Here is a 24,595-nt window from a genome sequence, read left to right as displayed (position 1 = left end):
GCAAACCCACCCATAGTCGAGCCTCGCATACTCTTACCTACCGCATCCCAAAACCTAAGCTTCGCCTCGGTTGTTCTTACAAAACTGTCTAAGACATCTATTCACATGACCTGGCAGTTTTGCAAACTTTACTGGGAAAACCTTTGATGGCATGGCCCAAATACAGCTAGCTTCTTTTAAAGCTTCTGCAAGCAATAAAACTACCTTCCAAATGAAGGGTCACATTTGGGCGCAATCTTAAGTGTCACTTGTCTTTCTTGATTGCCACCTTCGAAACAGACCTTTGGGTGTGTACTGAAATGCTTGTAGCACCTTATAGACAGTTAGGCCTTTGGCTGTGTACTGAAATGCTTACAACACCTTCTAAACGGTCGTTTAGACAAACAATTTGAATTGTAGAGTCTACATACATATGAGTCCTTTGTAAACAATGAAATACACCAACAGTCTTACATGGTCACAGAATTCTCATGAGCATGTAACCTGCCAGTGCATGTTGTATCAACAAATGAAGAATTGCATGGGCATTGGGTTTTTCAATGCAACTATGATCCCATTGAACTCATCATAATTTGCAACTCTCACCACAAGCATGGGAGTTGTGAGGCCAAGCATCTCTAACTCCACAACACTGCTATCTATCTCACTGGCCCCCAAGGTGAAATGATAGCTCTTCTCGGCAATTGAAAGCATGAACTTTGCAAAAGTAAAAGCTAAATGATGCATAACTTTGCAACGAACTCCAACTCACTTGATCAATGGCAGCAACACCTCCATGACCACCTCAGATTGCTTTAAGATGCCTGTCACAAAACATGCGCATGTGTTCAATCGAGAGCAAGCCTACTTGCTTCAAGCTGACTGGACATGAAAGAGCTGTAGAAAGTCTCAAAGAATCCACTACATGGACTATACATGTATAATCTAAAGAACTGAAACTGTCAATGTAAGCATAAATCAGAACTAAGTACTTGTGAGATTCAACATGACCAGCCAAGGCCCAAGTGCAGCTCTAGAAATCTAGCTTTTGATCATCACGTGCTTTCAAAAGCACACCAGAATTGACATACATGTTGACAAAGCTCTGCAAGGCATGAAAAGTTTGCCATAGCCAACGACAATGGGCAGTCAGCTGACAAAAATTTCGAGCATCGGCTAGTGCTGGTCCGAAGTAGGGAGAAAGGTCAACCTACATGATGCTTGGTGTACATGTCAATCAAGGTTTGCAAAGCAGTCTCATTTCCAGTATTGTTCGATTGGTACTACAACAACATTTTCCAACCGCCCTTGACTAACAATCTCATTTCAAAAATTTGTGTACCTAAGTCAGAGCCTTGCACAATGTGGCATACCTTAAAAATGCAAGCATAGGTACACGCTAAGCTGAAAACAGCCAGGAGCTTCCTCACCCTGCCCATGTTGGACATACCCTACAATAAGTACCGTCCTAAAGACGATACCCTAAACATGAAGTTTGTCAAGAGTAATTGCTTTCAAAAGGACACCACATTTCGTATACATGTCAATCAAAAGCATGCAAAGAACAACATTGTTTCTCAGCATCCTTTGGGTAACAATCTCATCATAAATTTTTTTACCCACATCAGTCTCTTGCATAAAGCCCACCTTCAATATGAAGGCACAGGCACAAAACTAATCAAAGAAAGCTCCGCCAGACATGAAGTTGTATGCCATAGCAAATGACAGCCAGCAGTTTGCCATAGCCAGCGACAACACACCAGGAGAAAACAGCAGGCAAAGACTTCCAGCACTGGCTAGTGCTGGTCCAAAGCAGGGAGAAAGGTCGACCTTCACGACACTTGGTGTACATGTCACTACAAAGGATTGTGAACAGCCCTTCACAAACACTCTGATTTCATGAATATGTTTACCCACGTCAATGCCTTGCATAATGCAACATGCCTTCAAAATGCAAGCATAGGTACACGCCCGCTCCACAATTGTTGAAAACAGCCAAGAGTTTCCTAGCCCTGTCCATGTTGGTGGACATACCCCAAAAGAAAACATCCCGGGCAGAAAATTTGTCAAGATCCTTTGCTTTCAAAAGGACTTCACATTTGGTATATACATGTCAGCCGAAGCACAGCATTGTTCCTCAATCTCATCTGGTGACTTTGTTTACATATGTTATACTTTTGCATAATGGCAGCCTTCAAGAATGCGATCTTTCCACGTCATAGCTTCTTTACAACACGCAAAAACTTATGGTGCTTTCAAAAGTATCATACCAGAACAGGCATACATGTCAACCAAAGCTCAACCAGGTATGAAGTAGTTTGCCATACCCAATGACAACAGGTGGTTTGCCATAGCCCGCCACAATGGGCAGGTAGAAAGCACTGGCTAGCCCTGGTCCGAACTAGCTAGCACAGGAGTGTTCGCCCTTGAGCCCTTTTGACAACCTAGTCACAGAGCTCAACCTTTCCTTCTTAACATCTAGTATCGTTTTTTCTGCTTCGACCAATTACTGCAAATGAAGTATCCTTGAAAACATAGGCTTAACCATATATCTTGAGTGAAAAATGGTGTATCAAAGGAAACAGGGTGAAAAAGGGTGTAAAACCTCCCTTGATGCATCATTTGCAGTCAAAAATGGTGTAAAATTCTCCTTCTATATGATTTTGAGTAAAAAATGGTGTAAGACTCTCCTTGCTACATCATTTGCAGTGAAAAAGGGTGCAAGACTCCCCTTTGCTACATCCTTTGGTGTAGGAACCGATCCTTTTAAATCAATAACTTGAGAGAAAATGTTCAGTACAACACACGAGAGCAAACTGAAAGAACTGAACAAAATTGAGAGAGAGACGACACGGCACGACGTAGTTCCGCGCCCAGAGAGATTGGCCTCAAAGACTGATGCCCCTTTCAGTATTTCTTTATTACTGATGCTTTTCAAAGTACAATGTTCAAGCGTCCTCGTCCTCGACAGTGCTCCCAAGCATATCTGCTTGAAATTGAGGCCCTGGCACTTTATTTATAGGCCATGGGCCTTCCAAAAGCAGTATACATGAAAAGCTTCAAGTCTATATGGGTCCCAAAAGCTGGCACTAGGGCTGCCATCTCAAATCACGAAAATCCGTGCAGGTGCCACATCAGCAGCGCAATTCACGGAGGTCCGTACGGTCAGCCACGTAAGCAGCACAATTTGCGGGTCCATACAGCTACCACATCATCAGCCCTTTAATTAGCCTTTAGTCCCTTGGGCCCCATTGGACAGGACCCTATAAATTGGCACAACTTATAAATTTGAATGTCCTTCCATTATTTGCTTCTCGGATCGGTTCTGCAAGCTGGTACAACTTCTTCTACATCTTTCAATAGGGCTCTGACTCCTCTTTGTCCGGTGTTTGTCCTTAAGGTCATGCAACGTCATCACTTTGTGAAATCTACCGTGTGGAGAAGCAGAGGAGAGCCAAACAAAGTTGTACCTTGTTGAAGTAATAATAAAAAATACCAAAAGGGGCGCCAGTCATTGGGGCCAATGCCATCTGGGGGTGGAACTCAGCCACTCCGTGTCTCACATGGATTCTCTCTCTCTCTCCCTCTCTTTTACAGTGATTCAAGTTGTTTTGAAGTACTAAAGTGTTGCCAAGTGTGTAGATTGCGATTATCTCTGTGTTTCCGTCCGATCCCTCGTTGGAAGTGATTACACGGGTAATCACAAGTTGCGCACACACACACACATAAAATTGCGTAGAAGAGATGATGACGTGGCAATTGTACAGACAACCCGCGATTTGCAAAAATGCCACATGGCAACGTTGTACAAACAACCCAAGGGGCACGTGATTTTAATCTTGCAGCCTTTAGACTCCATGCTTTTCATGTAATAGCTTTTGATTTTGGCCAAGGGCATTTAAATATATATGGTGGGTTCTCACTTTGGCATTCTACATGGTGGAGAAGTAGAGAGCCACATAGAGTTGTACCTTGTTGAAGTGATAATAAAGAAATACCGGAAAGTGCCGTCTAGGGTGGAACTCCGCCACTCCGTGTCCCACATCTCTCTTTTCCTCTCTTTTATAGTGATTTAAGTTGTTTTGAAGTGCTAAAGTGTTGCCAAGTGTGTAGATTGCAGTTATCTCTGTATTTTCGTCCGATCCCTCGCCGGACATGATTACAATGGTATCAAAGCGCAATCTGCTTCATTGCCCTCTACAAATAGAAGCACGAGCCAAACACCATGGACAACAATGGTTCCATGTCAACGGAAGTGGATGCATGCTAAATGCGAATGCAAATGCAGACGAGGATTAGAGATCCTTTCTCCAACACCTTCAATATCCACATTCAAGGCAAGCAAATCTTGATTTTCATGTAGCCGATGTCGATCTTTGTTCAAAGACATAGAGGTGAAGATGGGAGTGCGCCCGATGCGCGATGGACTAAGGGTGGGCATGGCTAGTAGGTCGGGGCAAGGACACAAAGCTTCTTTGAGGGAAAAAACTGAGAGAGGTTCATTGGGTTCTTGGTTCTTCTTGGGTTCTTGATGCTTCCCTTGAGTTCACAAACCCAAAGCACGTTCAAGGCTCTGATTCCAATGAAAGGCGCAACGGAAGGGTTTAAGTATTTCACTTGGATTTAGTACTTAGCACACACACAAGGTTACTTTAGTTTACTTGAGACAACTAAACTAAACACAATGGAGAGAGAGAGAGAGAGAGAGAAAGAGAGAGAACACCGCATGTTGGGTCCCAACCACCCTCAAGGGCCCCCTTGCTCCGTTGCCAAAGTGAGTACTTGCCTTTATTACTTGTACAAATGCTGATACAATGTGCTCCATGCTGATGATCTGCAAAAACACTAGATAATGATGTTGATGCAGAAACGCTACGGCTGATCTAGTGCAAAAATGGTGGTTGATCTGGTGCAAAAACGCTGGCTGATCTGATGCAAAAACGTTGGCAGATATGATGCAAAAACGCTAGGGCTGATCAATTGATGCTGAAGGTGTCGATGATGGAAACATTGATGGATGCTGAAGGGAAACGCTAGGGTTGCTCCCAATGGGGACCAAGGGGTTGCTTAAAGAGCTCAAGGAGCTTATAGTTTGAAATGAAGCCACTTGGAGTACATTGACCACAACAGATGTGGTTAGCAATTTGGTTGATGTATAAGTCAAATGTGGTGCTCTTACAAAGACACAAAAGGTTCTTGTTCACCTTGAACGCATTAAATGCAGTGTATGCCTCACATAGCTGTGTTTGGGAAGCTCTGAACTATTTCAATCGGATGCGAATGGAAGGCTTTTCTCCAATGCAATCACCTATGCTTGCACCTTGGAGAGAAGTGGCCTTATTAAAGCCGATGACATGGGCAAGAGAATTAACAAGGATATTGCTGGCCGAAGGAAAGGCTGTTGGCAAAACATGTTTTGTTAGGCAATGCTTTGGACAATATATAATGGGGTGTATAGGGATGGGGGGTTGGCCACCCACAAGGAGAGTGCACAAGTTGGCCACCCACAAGAGTACGCAAGTTGTCCGCCCATAGGGTTTAAAGGAAAGGAATTCAATGTGAACTTAAAGGAGTAAAAAGCCAAGGCGATGGCGTTGGCAGCGAAGCAGAAGCCCAAGGGGAAGAAGAGGAGCTCGCAGCGAACGCTACGATGCTCGGATGATGACAAGCATGAAGCGAAAAAGGACCAGCTGAACAGGGCACCCCTACTTGGCACCACTGGCACTGAAAACGGTGCAGGTCCAAGTTTGGGCTGCCATGTCACCAAGAGGTGGCTCCCATGCAAGCAAAATCGCTAACGACAAGATTAACAATAGTCATGCAAAGGGGAAGTTGTCACACGCACAACTTCTACTCGAATTGCGGAAAGCTCTCCCTCTCAAGGATATAGCTCTCTCTCATCCTCATTTTTCATGGCCGGGGTTCATAGCTCCTCTCACGCTCTACTTCAAGCTCCATAGCTTTTAATTATAAAGCTTCCATAGCCGATTAAGATCTCTCGCTCCCAATTAAGCTTCATAGTTCTTAATTATCAAGCTCCCATGGCCGAACCTCCTCAAGCCTAAGCACCATAGCTCAATCTTCATTAAGCTATAGCGAATTACTCTCTCTCTCTCTCTCTCTCTCTCTCTCTCTCTCTCTCTCTCTCTCTCTCTCTCTCTCTCTCTCTCTCTTTAAGCTCAATCTCCATTAATCCTATAGTTAATTACTCTTTCCCCTCTCCCTTAAGCCCATAACTCAATCTCCATCGAGTTTCATAACCAAAAGCTCTTCTCGATCTCTATCAAGCCCCTATAGCTAATTGACCACTTTCTGATATCCATTCAGCTTAATTAATCTCTTGTCTCCCTCAAGCTCTAGCTCGCTCTCAATCAAGCTTCCATAGCCCTCAAAGCTCTCTCTCACCCTCATTTTTCACAGCTGGGGAATTTTCGATCACTTCTCACACGCTCTCAAGCCCAAGCTCATTAGCTTGATCTTCATTAAGATCATATAACTGATTAATCTCTCCCTCGTTATCCATCATGCTCTCTCAATCTTCTTCGTGCTCAAAGAGTAAATTCCTCATGCTCAAGGAGCATAAATTTATCATTCTCCCTCATGCTCAAGAAGCATAGTTTTATCATTCTCCCTCATACTCAAAACAGTAATGAGATTAAATCTTAAGCTGGTTATATGTTATCAACTCAAATCTTTCAAGCTGTCATTGATAAGCTTTCAAAGTGCCTGTTAAGACAAGTGCGCAGTATTGTACATCTTTCTCTCACAATTTTCCCACAACAAGCAGCCCGGCGTTGACCTGGCTCACTTTGCGAACCCTTAAAACCCCACATCTTGGTGAATCGGACGCTGCACAAGCCGGGGTGGGAGATTCTGTTGAGGAAGATGACTACACCGCAAGAGGTTGCGATGCAACAAATAATGAGCTGCTGATATGCAACAATAATAAGCTACCCAACAACAACACAATCTGCATGAGTGGATTCATAGAGCTTGACAGATGGTCACGGACATATTGCAGCAGTTTGAAGGCCGAGGTATCTCCAAATTTTGCAGTATATATGAGCAATCTATGGAAGATAATGGAATTGACGATCAAAATGCATTAGAGGGGTTTCACTTGATTGCAATGCCTGAGCTTAGAGCTTGAATTAGAGATATACAAGCAGCAGTTTTCTTAATGAAGAGGAGATAAAATGCACTCAAGGTATGCTTGAAAATCATGGTAAAGCCTTTGCATTTGAGCCAAGTGAGATTGGATGTGTAGATCCAAGTATTGTCTCACCTATGATTATACTCATTGTTCCTCACATGCTATGGAGTTTGCCTCCTATTTCAACTCCTAAAGCTCACTTATCGAAGCTTATTAACTTGCTCAGCGAGAAGATACGGATGGGTAGTTTGGAACCATCTTGTGCGCCATATTCCAATCGATCGTTTATTGTTCCGAAGAAAAATGGTACCCTAAGGTTCATTCAGGACATACAACCGGTCAACAAGGTAACAATCCGCAATGTAGGTATAGGTCCAATTGTGGATGATTTTGTTGAAGCCTTTGCGGGAAGGGCTATATATTCTATGGGTGATCTTTACTCAGGATACGACGAATTTTAGCTTGCTTTGGAGAGCAGGGATCTTGCTACAATGCATACACCTCTCGGTTTGACAAGGATGTGCACTCTACCACAGGGTGCTACTAACTCTGTAGCTCATATGATGAATGGCATGAATAAGGTATCGAGGGATTTTGTTACTCATGTTACTATGCCTTTCATTGATGATCTGCCAATCAAACGATGTAAAGAAGGGTTCAAAGATGAGATAAAAGATCAGAGGGAGTGCCGACGATTTTTTGCCCAACATATTGCTGTCTATGATGCCATTTTATCCGAGCTTTAAGAAGTTAACTTGATACTTTTAGGGCAAAAATCAACTTTTGGTGCTAAAGAGGTTTTAATTGTAGGACATGCGTGTAGTCCAAATTTTGAAGTTTTCTCTTAAGAGTTGTACGAGGGAGAGCGGCACATATTCCCCTCTTGAAAGGATTGTAATTGCCCTCAATTACACCTGTAAAAACAGACATAAAACAAAAACTAGTTCAATAGACTAACTCTAAGGACTGAAGCACTAGACGATACATATCCAGTACTTGCACGAAGACGACACTCATTGAACATGCACATCACTATCCCCATCAAGATTTTAGAGGAGAATCGTGATCACTGCAACGTATTTAGCAATCACATCCACACCACATTGATCTCTAGCGGATGTCTTTCTTAATAATCTTGTTACTATCATATCCATATCAACCCTCAAGTGAACAAGACCGGAATGTTGCACTCATTTCGTCTTTCAAACATGCACCCAAACACTACACACATAAGAGCACATATAACAGATTCATTTTACGAATTCCCATTTCAAAGTACTTCTTTTCATAAAGTCATACAGCAAAATACTGTCCACTCGTTAAGGAAACAAGTGACTTCATTCCATTTGGGCGATCTGTGACAAAGGAGCGGAGTAACTCTCCTCTTGTGCAATCCGCACCGCACCAAATTCAACCTGTTGATCATCGGTGACTCTGGGAATAGTCGGTGCTAAACCAAAAGCTTCAAGGTAAAGCTCTAAAATTTGAGCAGTATCTGCTAGGTCCTCTTCCTCCATCTATTTCACATCTAAAGTTGGGTAGTTCCTAAACTTGACTAGATACCGGCTCGTCAGCTTACCTTCCACGTTCCACACCCATCAACAAATGCGATATCAACTTGGTTACAGCATGGCACTTTCACATGCAACCGGTCCCAGATTATGTGGAAAAGACCCTCACTTTTGAACATGAGGGCAAGAGCATTAAAAATTTTGATGATGTTGGGGAGTGGCTATTCCCTATTGTAAGCCATATCTCCAGAAGTGCATTTCTACTTACTTGATTTTCCCACGGAAAAGGATAAAACCAAGGAGGGTTCACTCTCTAGTTTGGAAATCAACAGTTTTCAATTTATTGAAAGGTATAAGGACTGTTTCTTGGAAACTCTCCCGGATAGGCTACCTCCGGGCGAGAGAGTAGTGGACACGGCACGGGGGAGTTCCAAGCCAAGATACACTAGCCCAAAGACTAAGCTATCCATAATAGCCATCAAAAAACGCGGAAATCCATACAACAATGCCACGTCATCAGCCCTTTACGCAGTCTTTTATGTGTGTTTGTGTGTGTGTGTGCGCGCCTTCTATTATTTTAGGCCCCTCGGCTGAACTTTACAAGTCGGTACTTCTTCTGTTACTTCTTCTCTAGTAGTCTTTAGGCCTCTCAGCCGGTTCTTGCAAAACTCAATCAAGTTAGTTCAAGACCCTCAAAGGTCACAGAGATGTTCCTACCATCACATAGATGACTTCAGATGCAAATTCCACATAGAGAGAACTGTTTATGGCACACAGGATTCTGGTTTTAACCAAGAGATTGGCATGGACCACCTTTCTAGAGGAAGCGAGTCTTGGGCAGGCCAAACGAGTGCATTGATATGACGCGTCTATGACCTCGACGCAAAAACCCTAACCCTAAAACCCGTCACATACTGCCTTCTAAAATCAAAGCAATTGTCCTCGATTGCAAGATACAATAAAATGTGCCCATTGCTAACATTCATGCAACATTAAAATTTCACAGTTGATTATTCAATCATGCATCTTGTATCATGATGGTTGTGCACATGAAAGAGAGAAGCTAGCTACAAACACCTCAGGTGCGTCTGAAAATCTATCTTATGGACAGTATCTAAGCCAATGCGTATAAAAGGTCATTGGATCTAAATCTCAATCATAATCATAATCATTATTCATACAAATTTCAAACAGGGTTCTTTCATTCAAATCTTGATTCCTAGCTTGTCGTCGCTCCTCAACAATAACTCTTTGTTCTTATGCGTCAATTGGATCGTTCATTCGCTTACGTCAAATCGGGCATGATACTTGTAGAACAAAGGCATACCCAATAGAACATCACATCCTCCCAAATCCATAATGTAGAAGTCAATTAGATTGGCAAATGTCCGAACTTGAAGTTGAAGTGATCCAATCAATGGTGTCAATGCTGTATAAGTCCCGTTAGCCATTTGTGCTTCAATCTACATCCCCTTATCATATTCCTCAATAGATAATCTTGTAGCTAATTTTGGGGAGAGAAAATTTTGCATGGAACCTGAATCAAAGAGGATAAGGGCATTTGTAACAAACTTGGGCACCCCAAGTCTAGAATCTGTCGCAACACGAGAGAGAATCACTTAAAATACTTCACAACTTTAAAATCACAGTTCAGTTTGGTCAACACAACCCGAAGTAGTTCCGTGCCCAAAGAGACTGGCCCCAAAGACTAGCACCCCTTTCGGTATTTCTTTTATATTAATCTTTGAGCAAAGTACAACTCCAGAGGGACCCCTGCTCTCAGACTCTACATCCAGATGCTCTTGGACAGACAGTGTCCCTGTGGCGGTGATAGTAGTCCCAAACATAGCAATCAGATTGGACCTCTCACCTTGAGAAGAGACACCTGGTGAGAGATGTCCAAAAACTTAAGTCGTATTCTGCTAGGGTTTCCGTGGCAAGCATTTCAAGATACCCAACTCTGCCAAAAGTTGCACTTTGAAGGAAGATGTCAAAAACCATATAACTTCGGGCAAAAATTTTCTTGAAAGCTTGCCGAATCCTTGGAGTGTGCGGCTTGGTAGCTATAGACATCAACATCTGCATGGCACTGCTTCTAAGAAAAACACTGACTCGAAACAAATTTGGATCCTTCTCTTGCAAGTGATCTTTATGGCTTATGCCCCGTAAGACATGAGCGGTGAAGACAGGAGCGCGTCCGATGCGCGATGAAGCAAAGATGGGAGTGGCTAATAAGTCCGGGGTCGGAGCACGAAGATAAAATCTCCAATGGGCTTTGGAAGTGCGATCTTGCTCTATCTGCTCTTTGGAAGGACCGGTATGCTTTCAGAAAAGCACATGCCTAATGCTCATATACCACTGTCACAAGACGGGCACCACGTGCCAATAGAAAAGAACAGATTGAACAGACTTTTAGCGCTTCAATAGCAACTGAAACTAAAAGAGAGAGAGAGAGGGAGAGAGACAACACGCGACACGGAGTGGTGGAATTCCACCCCAGAGAGTATTGGCCCCAAACCTTGGCGCCCCTTTCGGTATTTCTTTATATTGCATCAACACAGTACAAGCCAGTACTCCAGACTCTGCACCTTTTCTAGGAAGCATGCTAGAGAATGAGCCCATGGCCTCATATTTAAAGGCCCTAGGCCCAAAAGCAGTTTGCCTTCAAACTCAAAAGCATCTGGTCCAAAAGCAATGCCCAAAAGCTACCAGCGTGATTTACGGGAAATCAGTACAACTGCCAAGTCAATAGCGCAAAAATCGCAAAAATCCATGCAAGCTGCTACGTCAGCATGTTAGTGCAATTTCCGGGTTGTCCATACAATTGCAACGTCAACATGTCAGCGTAAAATGCGAGATTTTGTACGGCTCTGCCACGTCAGTAGGCCAGCGTACGATCCTTCTATTCCTTCCGCTTCTTCTGTTGCTTCTGCTTCTTCTAGGGTTTAGGCCCCTCGGCCTGTAGCTTTGTTCTTCAGTGACTTGATGAATGCATTGATATGATGCATCCATGACCTTGACCCAAAAACCCTAACCCTAAAACCCGTCACAGCTACCTACACCACATTATCCACCCCAACTTCAAGGCTGGCCTGCCGAATATGACCAAATATGAACTCCGTGGAAATATGTTTGCATGCCTTGCCTACACCCAAGGCTCATAGAAAGTATGTACCCAAGCACGAAGACACAAGGATACTGATATGGCGCCTGCGAATATCGCTCCACTCCACCCATCAGAGATGATAGTACAGCCAAACTGCTGCCACACAGCTTTAACTAAGATCAAAGCTCTGTCAATAATGAACCTCTGCTCATTAATGAACCTTTGCTCATCTAACATGGAGGCGCACAATTTCTGGTAGTCCAAACCTGTCCAAGAGTCTATGGCACCAACCTATGCAACAGCTCTGACCATTCGCTTCCATTGCTCCATCCTCAAAAGATTGAATGAGGTTGCACTCAATGAGAGTGCAGGCAATCTCTCTTTTTGCAACCTTTTGTCACATGCGCACTGCAAATGTGCCACGTGGACAAGCTATTGCTACAGTCTAGCGTCAATCTTAGTTTAGCTTAGGATCTAGCCTGGCACTTTGTGAGCCTCTAGCAAGACGTGCATGTCCAAGCAAGCCATAGTCATACTTGCATACCCTCTCTTGCACAATACAGTCAGTTCAACATATAGGCATATGAACAGTCACTTTAAGTCACTTAATAATAGACATTTATTTTAGAAATCGTGGGATTTTTAAGTTAGATTGCCCGACCAAACTTTAAGTTCATATATAAGTGACCCTAGGGGTCACTTCTCAAGCATAAGTCAATACCCATTGTACAAGTACCAAGTAACCGCAATTCCTCAGCACCAGTATTCAACGTTTTCAGCACCAACATTCAGCGTTTTCAGCACCAGCAATAGTCAGCATTTTTAGATCAGACCAGCATTTCAGATTCAGCCTCGGATCAAATCAGATCAGTGTTTTCAGATTCAGCCTCAGATCATATCAGCGTTTTCAGATTCAGCCTCGGATCAGATTATATCAGCGTTTTCAAATTCAACCTCAGATCAGGTAAGATTAGCATTTTCAGATTCAGTCTCAGATCAGATTAGATCAGCATTTTCCAGCGTTTTCAAATTCAACTCCAGATCAGATCAACGTTTTCAGATTCAGCCTCAGCATTTCAGCACCAGCGTTTTCAGCTCAGCATCGAATCTACCATGGCGTTCTGCATCAATTCAACATGAGATGCAATACTCAGTATTCAACATTTAGCCATTGTACCAGCATTTGTGTAAGCAAGTACTTGCTCTGGCAACAAAGCTCTCCTTATGATTCGTTCAGTTTCTCTTTCAAGTGAAGTAGAGTAACCTTGTGTTTGTGCGGAGTACTATTTTGTGCGGAGTACTCATGCAAGCTAAGTCCTTAGCACTTCCGCTGCACCTGATACCTTTTGCCGCTCCTCCACCTAGGACTGTGCATGGACACGTGCAAGCAAAGTTATCTGCCTAGGCACGTTTGCCCCTTGATCTCCGAACTCCGTATCTTCATTTGCATCATCAGAAAGACGAGTACTTTTCCTCCTAGTGCTGGTGGGAGGTGGCTTAGTAGCGTGCCACCCACCTGCCCCAACTCCTATATCTGTAGGTGAATCTCCAAGATCTCCAAACAAGGCATCGTGTAATGTGTCCGCTGATGCCACATGTGCTTTGTTTTTCTTGGATGAGGGGACAGCTCTTGCGGGAAGTGCTCGAGTGTCAATGCATCCTTGATTGCCTTTGGAATATCTTTGCATCCTCCGCAATGGCCAGTAGTATCGATGCCGGCAAGGTGCTTTAACGCTCGAGTTACAATGTTGTGCTGATCTTTTGCTTTCCACAGTACTTGCACGTCCAAGAGCATGTTCCTGAACTTGCTTACCCCGGTATGTTTGCTACTGCAATACATTGGTGTGTTCGTTCCAGACAGGGTTTACTTTGCAAAGGCATGATGGACCTACGATATAAACACCCAAAGCAAAGCATTTACGCGAAGGCATTTTAGAGGGATAGAGCAGGAGAAATCCATAGAGGGAGATGGCACGAGATTACGAGATACTTACCGTGCAAGATTCTAGGAGCCTCCTGGCACATTGCAAAGTTCTTTTGTTGTGCACAAATGATCGGTTGCTTATGTTATGAACTCTTTAGAGCAATCTTTATCTTACTGTATGTTTCATCCATAACTTGCACATATTTTGTCTGCCTCAAATATCTTGTCCTTAGTTTGCAAAATGGGTGGGACTTTCTTCCCTCCTTCCACCATCTCAAATGGTACCTTGCCTGTTGATGTATGCACCGTGTTATTTGTAAGCATATTCAACCAATGGGAGATGGTGTTCGCAAGTTGCCTTATGCTCTGACACATAACATTTGAGCAGATCTAGGACAATATTTGCCTCTTCTAAATGTCCATCAGTTTGTGGATGAAACGAAGATGAGAACTTTAGCGTAGTGCCCATGTTCTCAAACAATGCCTTCCAAAAAAGACTCGTCATACGTGGATCCACTGACAATTGACTGAGCCATCCCATGATTTTAAAGATATTGCTCGTAAATATCTTGACGATGTGTTATGGCTTTATCTTCTTCCTAACAGGAATGAAATGGGTCTACTTACTAAACCTACCATCATTGCCTATTTGTGTTCTTGGAAGATCAAAGATAAAGTCCATCGCTATGCTTTCCCATGGCCTATCAAGGATCGGCAATGGCTACAACAATCCCGGTTTCTTTTGCCTATCAAATTTGACTTTTTAGCATAATAAGCATGATCTTACAAATGTGTCAACATTTTGACGTAAAGCTCACCAATAGAAGAATGCTCAAACCCTTTCTCTGTCGCATCAATTCCACCATGCCCAACATATGGTGGAGCATGACTTTCCATCAAAACTTTTGGCCGCAATTATCTAGTAACGCATAACTTTCCATGCATAATGAGAATGTCATTCTTAAGCATATAGTGTTCATGATGTTGCCCATCAACAAGGTGATCATAAATCCTTGCAAAATCTGAATCTTCAACATAATGTGTCTTCATTTCGTCTAGTTCACAATGGTACGGAATTAATACTGACAAAATTTGGGGTTTTTGTGACAATGCATCAGCCACCACATTCTTTTTTCCTTCCACATGCACAATCTGAAAATGGAACATTGACAAGATGTTTGCCCATCACATGTGTTTCTCAGACAACATTGCTTGTGTAAGAAAGTATCATAAGGTTTCATGATTTGTTTGGACAACAAAATCAGCCCCTGGCAAATAGTGTTTCCAACTAGTGAGAGCGTGAATTTTTACCAACAGTTCTTTCTCATAAACTTGCAAGTTCTTTTCAGTCTTCAAAAGACTTTTGCTCTCATATGCGACTACTTGGCCATTCTACATTAGAATTGCACCAAGACTGTGGCCACATGCATCACATTGAAATTTTGGCACTAAGTTGCACTTTTCATTTACATTTCATCCATAATCTGATGGGCACATTGAAATTTACAACCAATTGGCATTTGATGTTCTCAAATCGTATGTTCATGATCAACAATCTAAGTGGAAGCAATATTTGCCATTAGTTTAGGTTGTCCTCAATGATTCGTTGTCTAGTGCAATTGGTCGTACTCCTTAGAGCCGGGTTGTGCCCGTGCCAGTGGGGAGAGTGGGGGGAGGGGGATGCGCAAGGTCGCACCCACTTTAGTTTCAACGCAGAGAAGAGAAACGCAGAAAAGGCGACCGCACCTGCCTTGCTCTCATTGGCTCCTCCTACCCTACGATGAAGAAGGAAGTTGATTTCCCATAACCTTCGCTTAGCCCCCCCCTTCTTCAAAGTGGTAGTAGGGTTATTGGCACCTTTCGGGTTTCGTGCATTTCTTTTTGGATTTTCTTAAAATGGCAAACATCCTCACCCTACTCCTCCCACTCCCCCTGGGCGCGACCTAGCTCTTATGAGGCGGCATCTGGTTGACCTTTTTAATCTTTGTTGACTAGGTCCATTTCCAAATTTAATGATGCTAATTGTGTTAGTCAAACCTATACGGAGGTACTTGAGAGTGTTAAGCTTCAGCTTAGCAAGGCTCAAGAGTCCTATTCTAAGCATGCTACTAAGCATCGACAAGATGCCTCATTCAAGGAGGGTGACTAAGCGTTATCAAGGATCATGAAGCAACATCTCAAGCAAGTTGGTAAGAAGTGTCCTAAACTCTCATTTCGTATGTATGGTCCGTTTCCAATCGTCAAAAGGTAAATGATGTTTCCAAGCAAATACGTTTTCCATCTTCTAGGACAATGCATAATGTTTTCCATGTTTCTTGGCTTGAACTGTTTCACGGTGAACCCCCACGGAGCGTTCCAGAAGAGAGAAGAGGAGCAACCGGAGACAATTGATGAAGCCATAGTTATGGAGCCGGAACAGATCCTTTTCGATCGGTTCAAGCACGGAACTAAGAAGCAAGCAAGGCAATACTTCCTAAAGTTCAAGGATGGCTCTGTGCCACGTGGACATGCTTTGTCGACTTCCATAGCCATTATTCATCTTCTTCCTAGAAGGGAGTGTCTAGAATGCTAGGAGGATTAGTATTGGCAATTGCATGAGCCTGTTTGCAAGACCTGCATGTTCGGACAAGTCCATTAGATTAGGTTTTCCAGTTTTGGAACCCTCTTGCATAGATGGTTTGTATACGCGTTTTGGCAGATGTTACTACACTATGGTGGGCATTTGGCATAAGGAGCATGTAGTTCTAGGTTAGAGGAATCCAACGAGCCATTTCCCGTGTCGATCGAATTCCGAGGTGGGTAGATGAGCGACAATTTCACCCAAAACTAAACCCCCTACCCAAACTTATTGATAAATCTTTATTTGTTGGGTGTGGTGGACGGATTGCCCTACCTAAGCCTAATTAAGTTCATAAGATAAATTCCTGAACTATAAAGGGACCAAGAGAGCACGTTTTCTACACATGGAGGTAGTGCTAGCCAATAGCAGAATCAGCCTAGCGTTTTGCCTAAAGTTTTTGAAGGTGCCATCAGCCTCAACGTTTTGCAGATTTCAGCCTAGCGCTGCCCTAACCTTGCAGACCAGCCCTAGCATTTTTTGTTTTCAGCCCTTCCTTGTCCGAGACTCTGGCCTCCTCGTTGTGGTCCGGTACTTCGGCAACCCATCGAACCTCCCCTCGGCCATTCCCTCGCCGGCATTGAGTCCTCCATTGCTGTGCATCATCGCCGTCATCTAGATCTGCGTTTTCAGCCCTACTTTACGCGAGAGATCTATTGAGTTTTTCGTTGAATTTTTGCGCTTTTGCAGCCAGCCTTCAGCCCTTCATTCCTCTCACATCGGGAGTGTAATTCTGCCCCAGATCTTCCCCTTGGTGGCCATCTACAATCCCACATCGAGAAGGATCTAAAGGTGTATCAAATCAGCCCCGGAGGTGCCTCATCTTGAGGAGTTACTGCGGCAACAGTCATCATTCGAGTCGATAGAGTCTGCACTTGAGGTAGTGCATGTATGTACATTCCATTTACACACTCAAAAGCAAATACCACATCGGCAACGGTGTGGGGGGCCCTTGAGAGGGTTGGTTGGGACCCCCATCGGGTGTCATTCTCCTCCTCTCTCTTTCTCTCCCCCTCTACACATCTATATCGCACTCTCTCATTCCCTCTCTTCAATATAAAATAAAGGGAACCATCAATCAAGATAAAAGGAATCAATAACGCAAGGAAGGAAAAAGGAGTTGTGGAAGTGTATAACTAGATCTTCACCATTTCAATTCCGTTGCACCTAACAGCTTCTCTTGTCCTCTCGGCCATCTCTTTCCAGTTGGGCACGCCACATCATCACTTTGAGGCATTCCTTCCTCTTGAAAGAATTGTAATCGGCCTCGACACTAAACTCTATGTACTCTGTACTAGACTCCACTAATCCAACCCTTCAACAAAAAAAGCACTCGCTGATCACATTTTTGTAGAGGGTCTCAGATACAAAATCATGATCATTGTAACCATTTAGCAGTCGCATCCAGACCATGCTAATCTTTTCACGGATGTCTTCATCTACTAAATTTTGTTACTATTAGATTCATATCCTTTGTTTTCACATTTCCTCAAGCAAGCCATGCCCATGACAATCTCCACAAGACAGCACATCCACATAGCATGGAGTTCACAAATCACACACTTAGTTCACACTAAACACCATGTTTCGATCATTCAATATAGCCATCTCATCCTGTCCAGAACTCTTGATGCACCTAGATCAATGTGCAACCACATCATCCTTACAGAACTCTTGATGCACTCACAACGATATCCAATCATCTCATCCAGATAGATTTCTTCATGCACTAGAATCTCATTCAAATCTCATTCAGTTCTCATCCACTTAGCCATCACATCCAGATCTCGTTAATCACTAACACATGTCTAGATGCACTAAGTTGAAATCATTCATCAAACAATATGTTGCAGAACATTTCATCTTTCTCTACATGTAAGACACATGAAAGAGCACCTGTCTTCATTTCAACGAAGGTAATTTCCAATTTAGTGCATATATGTTCATAAAGTCATTCTTGAAAATATCGTTAGCTTGTCAATATCCCTAAAATCTCAAGAAGTGAAAATTCTCTTGAATTTTACCCACTTCTTAGGTTCTTCTCTACGTAACAACAAAGTAGACCACCAAGTCTGTGCATTTCATTCCAAGTAAGATACCGCCCTTCACGTCTTGGAGCGTTCCGAGAAAGGGCCTCCTAAGAAATGGAGGTCAAACTGCTATATGAACTCAAACCTCAATGAGCGTTCAAGTAGTAGCATGAATACGTGTCAAACATGACTACTTGAACTCCTTGAGTTTCTTGTTCTTTTGTTCACTTTTTGAACTATCAAGAGAGGATAAGGTCTCCTCCTTTGAAGTGCTAGATGGCTCCCTTTGCCTTCTAGTCTTTTTCAAAGATCTACTTTCCTTGCTTTTTCTTCGCTTCTTTCGTCTTTTCTCATCCTCTCTGGAACTAGAGGATGACGAACTATCAGAACTCTTTGAAGACGAAGAACACTCTGGGTCATGCTCGAAACGAACACGCTTCTTGGATCTGCTTACCACCTCGAAAGTCAACTTCCAATCCAAATAACCAAGAAAAACCACTGATTTCTTCTTCTTTTGAGAGTGCTTTAAGCCTTTTATTAACTACTACTCCTTTTCAAGAGCTTCTTCAAATTCTTTCTACTAGTAGAGTTTTTGCTTTTCTACACTCGGCTTTTCTTTCAGCTTCCTTACCGTCTTGAGAGGAGAATCGACGGCCTCTCACAATCTCAAGTCAATCTCGTCAATCACGTGATTTTTTTGTTTTGTTTTAGGAGTCGGGCAGGGCAAGCCCGGCCGCTCTCCTTATCCACCGTAAAAGTGGACAAGAAGAACGACCAGGTCTATGCCCCGAGAAACCGAAGGCAGACGCTTTTGTCACTAGTTTCCTATGGACTCGGGAGGCCAGAGTTATCTACACTCTTAGGGCGATGACTGTTCCCTTGAGAGACCCATTTCGGTGGGCGTGACAGCGACCAAGTACCTCTATTTAGAGGCCCAGGTACTGCGGGACTTGCTTCGGTCTTCCCTTTGAAGTTGCCTCCTCCAGGTAACTTATCGCTCACCTCACTATACTGCCCTTGAAACCCGACGGTTTTCCCCTAAGAAATGCCATACCCGCTTGGAAGGGCGTCGACTCACAGGTGGCGTCCGCTGAGGCTGGTAATGTCTCCCATTATGCATTTTTAGGTGAAGTTGACCCCCCCGTGGGGGGAATGGCAGTTGGGTGCTCTCGTAGCTCATTTGGCTTCGCTTTAGGAGAATTACGTCATTTCCCCCGGAAGGGATCGGATTCAAATAACGGCATAGGAAGGGGAGCATTATCTCCCCATCCGCCTATGCAGAGCACCTAAAAACCGGGGTACAACTTCACCGAGGGACTTCGCCACAGGCACGTGCCCTGCAGTTCCGTCCCTCGAGTGCGGATCACGGCGTACCCAAAAGGGCAACCCCTTCCCGCGAGCCTCCCCACCAAGGAGGATAACCGTCCTTTCTTCAGGGTCCAACGAAGGGTCGAGTGCGTTGAAGGTGCAGTTGAATCGGTCTAGCCAACGCCCCCTAGAAGCATCTGCCGCCGGACACCTCATCAGCAAATGCGAAAGAGAACGACCCTCTAACTGGGAGCACACCGTGCAAATGCTGTGTCCACGCATATAACTATCAACCATTTTGAGCCCACCTACTCTCGCGAGAGCCAGCATTCTCTCCTCCTTTCTATTGACTATAGTGCTCCTATTGAGCTGCAGCAAGTATCCACGTGTTTGTTCATAGCCGGCCTTCTTATAGGGCTCCAGCGCCTCTCGTCCCACTTGTCCCATGCGTGGTAACGTACTGAGCTGAAGTCAGTCGCTAGGATATATTTATTCATCCAATTCTCGATTCTTGTCGTCCAAGTCCACTTCTTGAACGGTTGGTTCTTAGGCTTCTTGTTTACCAAGGAGCCTATCCAAGTAGATGAAACCGAGCGGTACTTGTCAAAAGCCCGTGCTCGTTGTCCCCCACAAAAGGCAGGTACGGGTGGTATGTTAAACTCGTGATGGAGAGTTGCCGTCCCTACAGAGGTTGACCTTGCTCCGTTTCCGAGTAACATTCGCATCCTGGTGGCGACGAGGCGATGAAAAGAGTGAAGGACACGCTGATCGTGGGCCTCCATAATTTTCGCGCCATAACAAATCACTGGATATACGCACGCCTTAAAAACAGTTAGTCGAGACATAGGGATGGCTCGGTTCGCCGGTAGGTGTTAACATGCGAAGAGACTTTTCCTCCCCTTGTCCGCTCGCTCTTTAACGATACGTTCAATGGAAAAGGTCGAGTCAACGTCGATGCCAAGGTATCTGTACGTTTCACCTACTTCAACCATCTCACCACCCAAAGTAAAGATCCTCATAGAGAGATCTTGCAGGTCGCCGTGGAACACCGTGACCGTGCATTTGTCAATTCCAAAAGTCATGCCCCAAGTCTTTGCCCATTCACTTACCTTGTCAAGGCTCACTTGTAGGCTTTAAAGAGAGTCAACAAGTAGAACCAGGTCGTCGACAAAAAGGAGTCCTTTTATTCTCTTGAGGAGAATAGGTACTTCCAGGCCCCACGTTTCCCCATCTGCGTCTAAAATATCATTGATGTATATATTGAATAGACAGGGCGATTCCGGGCATCCTTGGCGAACTCCCCGCTGCACCGGAATCGAATCCGACAATTGATCCATATGTCGGACTTTAACAGAGATGGACCTGTAGAGCGCTTGGAAGAATCTAAGTGCTCGACCTTGCAGGCCAACCGCAGCGAGCTTTAGGAACAACGCCTTGTGCGGTACTGTGTCGTATGCCTTCTTGAAATCAATGTAGGCCGCATAAGTTGGTTTCCCATCCTTGTGACGGAGTTTCACGATCTCTTTCAGATAAGCGACTTGCCCTATGCATTCCTCATCAGTACGGAAGCCTGCTTGGCCGGGATTGAAGAAATTCCTCTTTTCAAGTAGCTTAGTGATCCGCCTAATCACGACCGTAGCGAGGACTTTTATGGCAACGGAGATTAACGCGATCCCGCGGTAGTTATCAGTGTTGGTCAAATCGCCCTTCTTGGGAATTGACACAATCACTGCGTCGCTAGCACCGGCCGGGATGTGATTGTGATTCTTCATGTGAAGAATCACGTGACATGAAGAATCACGTGATTGTGATTCATGTGATTGACATATTTCGGGTCTCAGGAGTACTTGATCAATCTTTTCGCACACGTCTACCTGCAGTTGACATTTGTACTCCGCTCTGTCGAGGTTCCTGCCAAAAATTTGCAAAAATCTCCGTTGGTTTCTTTTGTTTCCACGCTGGGTTTTAGCTTTCTTCATCTACCCGTAGACCGAAGGACAGAGGGGTGTCGTCTCTTGCAGATTCTCCACAAGAAACCCTGTGTTGCAGAAAGAATCGGATTCTCTGTAGAAGAAGGATCATTCTAAACTTTGATACCACTATTACAGGCTTGGACACTCCAAGCGAGAAATCAATAGCAACACACGAGCAAAACTGCAAAATCATTGAACTTCAATAGAGAGAGAGACAGAACGAGAGTCGATACAACACGGTAAAGTTCCGAGCCAAGATGCACTGGCCCAACACACTAGTGTCCCTTTCAGTATTTCTTTATTTGAAACCGGCCCGTAGGGCAGTAGACTTTGGCTTTTACCCAAAATTCTTTACTTCACTTTAGACTTACACACACACAGAGAACTTTGCAAAGGTAACCTGCGACGGAAATTAACACTTAACGCACACACAGGGCTCGGAAGCTAGAATGCTCCGAGTAGACGCCGACAACCTGTAGGCTCCAAAATTGGCGCCCTTTTCGGTATTTCTTTATACTTTCAGAGGGTAGAAGAGTCCTGAGAATTCTTTACATATATCCAGCTAGATACCACCTATTATGGTAAAATTTTGGCAACATAACAGCCCCAAACTTGCCCAACACCAATTCCCTTGATGGAACTCACTTCTACTGACATACACCCTCCGATTTCTGCCCAAAAACAGTAAATTCAGCACGCTGTATTTACTGATTTTTGCCCCGTTTTCAGCCCTAAACAGTCCCTGAATTGTCCTCTAATAGTGGGGCACTGTTCACAATGGTTTCGACGTCCATATGGCTGAAAAACAGTCCAAATTCAACGCATAACCAGCTCTGAAAACGGCAAGAATCACGGGATTTTGCACAACCGTGCAACATCAACGGTCAGCGCATTTTACGGAAATCAGTCCCAGATGTCAAGCTTTTGATATTTGTGGGTTAGGCCCTTGGGCCGGTGCTCAAAAGTTCTTTAAGTTGGTAGGGGTAAGGTTTTTAATTCCTAACCCCCTTTAGGCTACATCTTCATGGTTCAATTTCTCTTGTCCTCTCGGCCATCTCTTTACAATTGGGCACGCCACATCATCACTTTATGACATTTAGCATCAAAAGTACAATATTTTGGACGTGCAAGTTTTGAGCAAGGCTTCAGGATAGTTGAGAGTAAGGTGAGACCATCCTCAAATGGTTGCTACCTGCAGATTCGGAGCAGTTAAATTTTTTCCTCAGATGGCTGGCTGTTATCACAAGCTATCAAGGATTACACTAAGATTGCCATGTCCATGATAGACCAACTAAACTTCAAATATGCGTTTGCTTGGAGAGAGAAATAACAACATGACTTTGACAAGTTTAAAGTAGCTTTAGATACTAGCTACTGTGGGTCCTCACATGTTGTTTTCATCATAAACAAATGCTAGAAATTACACAATGGTATATACATGTCCAAAAATATAGCACTCAATAGACTATCATATTAATAACCCCTGCCTAACATTAATTTACATTCCCATGCAACCGACTATGATATGCGCAACATGCATACATACATCATTGCATATGGTGGCATGTCCTCACCCTGCATGTGTTGTAATTTGTAAAGAGGACATTAGCCCATCTCCTATCTGGCAAGAAAAAATGCATTCAGACGGAGTTCACACCAGGTCTTCTTGATAGTCCAGACAGAAACGAGAGATCATTAAAATGTGAATAAAAACAAGTAGCAGTTCAAACCAGTTCATAGTACAGAAAATTGAAAGCAATGCTACAGCTTACCTAATGAAAGGCATTGGTGAGTACCCCGTGAGCTTGCTTAGCTTCCCGCTGCAGCTTTGAACACTGGGCTCCTGTGTGGTGAGAAAGCCGATGCTGTGTTGGCCAGGTAGCTGCACAGCAGCTTGGGGAGCTTTTTCCATCCATGATGGCATAGGGCAAGCAAGGCAGGTCAGTTCCTTGGTAGTTTCCTTGAGTTTCTTCCTCTCCTTTGGAAGAAGCTTCCTTACTACTGGAGAGCTCTGCTTTCTACCCAACTGAGCTTAACTGGAGAAGACACTCGTCACACAGGAGAGCCTCGGAGGTAGGAGCAGCCATAGTTTTCTCCCACCCCCCTCGATAACATAGAGGTTGGTGATGTCTGTCTTACAAGGGAGGCTTCGAGAGTACCAGAGCAAAAGTGGGGTTAGAATGCCCCTTATTTTAGTGCCATGAGATGGGGAAGTTGCAGAGGTTCTTGTGGCACTTCTGAGGCTACTTATGGTGATCTTCAGGATTCAAGTTAAAGACCACAAACCACTTATGTTATCATCTCTAGGTTTCCATTGGAACTCCATTTGAATGCATTGCACATATGCTCTTGCTGTATGTCCAGAATCATCTGTCACGTTCTGATAGAAGCGGGTAGAAGAGTGTCAATTTGGGTGTGGCCGGACTGAATATTTGTCCCCCTATGAATTGACAAGTTGAAACCGAATTCACAGAAATGCATCAGGTGGCTCATGGATCCCCTCCGCATTTGCTTGGGTCAAATAGGGAGAGACCCCCAAAAACCACTTCAGGAAAGGAATTGTCACTAATATCATGTGCACTTTAGGGGGGAGAGAGTCCCCCTCAACCCACTAAAATTAGCTACATTTCACACACACACACACACACACACACACACACACACACACAGAGAGAGAGGCATTCATTATAGCCACAATCCCATTACATTTTGTTACAAGGGTTTGCAACATACCCGGTCACATAACCTGCAGGTACACCTTGGGGGAGTTTTTTTTTTTTTTTTTTTTTGGGGGGGGGGGGGGGGGGGGGGGGACATACCACTGTGACCCTCTGGACTTCAATTGGAAAAATCCTGATTGGTTGAAGAAAATTACAACTACATTCCACGAGGTCCTTGCCATCACTGAGTTAATGTCCATCGAGATAAGTTGATATTCCAAGTATCAAGCATACATGCACATTAAAGGGATCTTAAAGTGAATTTGTATATGGT

General features: G+C 43.9%; 1 long non-coding RNA gene across 1 annotated transcript; it reads right to left on the bottom strand.

The window, feature by feature from the left end:
* Positions 1-374: 374 nt before the first annotated feature.
* LOC147424727 (uncharacterized) lies at positions 375-24,369 on the bottom strand. Its single transcript, XR_015186423.1, has 2 exons — positions 23,374-24,369; positions 375-803 (listed from the first exon to the last, which is right to left on the bottom strand). It is a non-coding gene; the product is annotated as an uncharacterized LOC147424727 (long non-coding RNA).
* Between the last annotated feature and the right edge of the window lie 226 nt (positions 24,370-24,595).

Source organism: Adiantum capillus-veneris, chromosome 25 (assembly GCF_014529385.1).
Source record: "Adiantum capillus-veneris isolate H3 chromosome 25, ASM1452938v2, whole genome shotgun sequence".
NCBI classification, from domain to species: domain Eukaryota; kingdom Viridiplantae; phylum Streptophyta; class Polypodiopsida; order Polypodiales; family Pteridaceae; genus Adiantum; species Adiantum capillus-veneris.
Note: the sequence above shows the minus strand (reverse complement) of the source record. Positions and strands in the feature narration are given on the sequence as shown.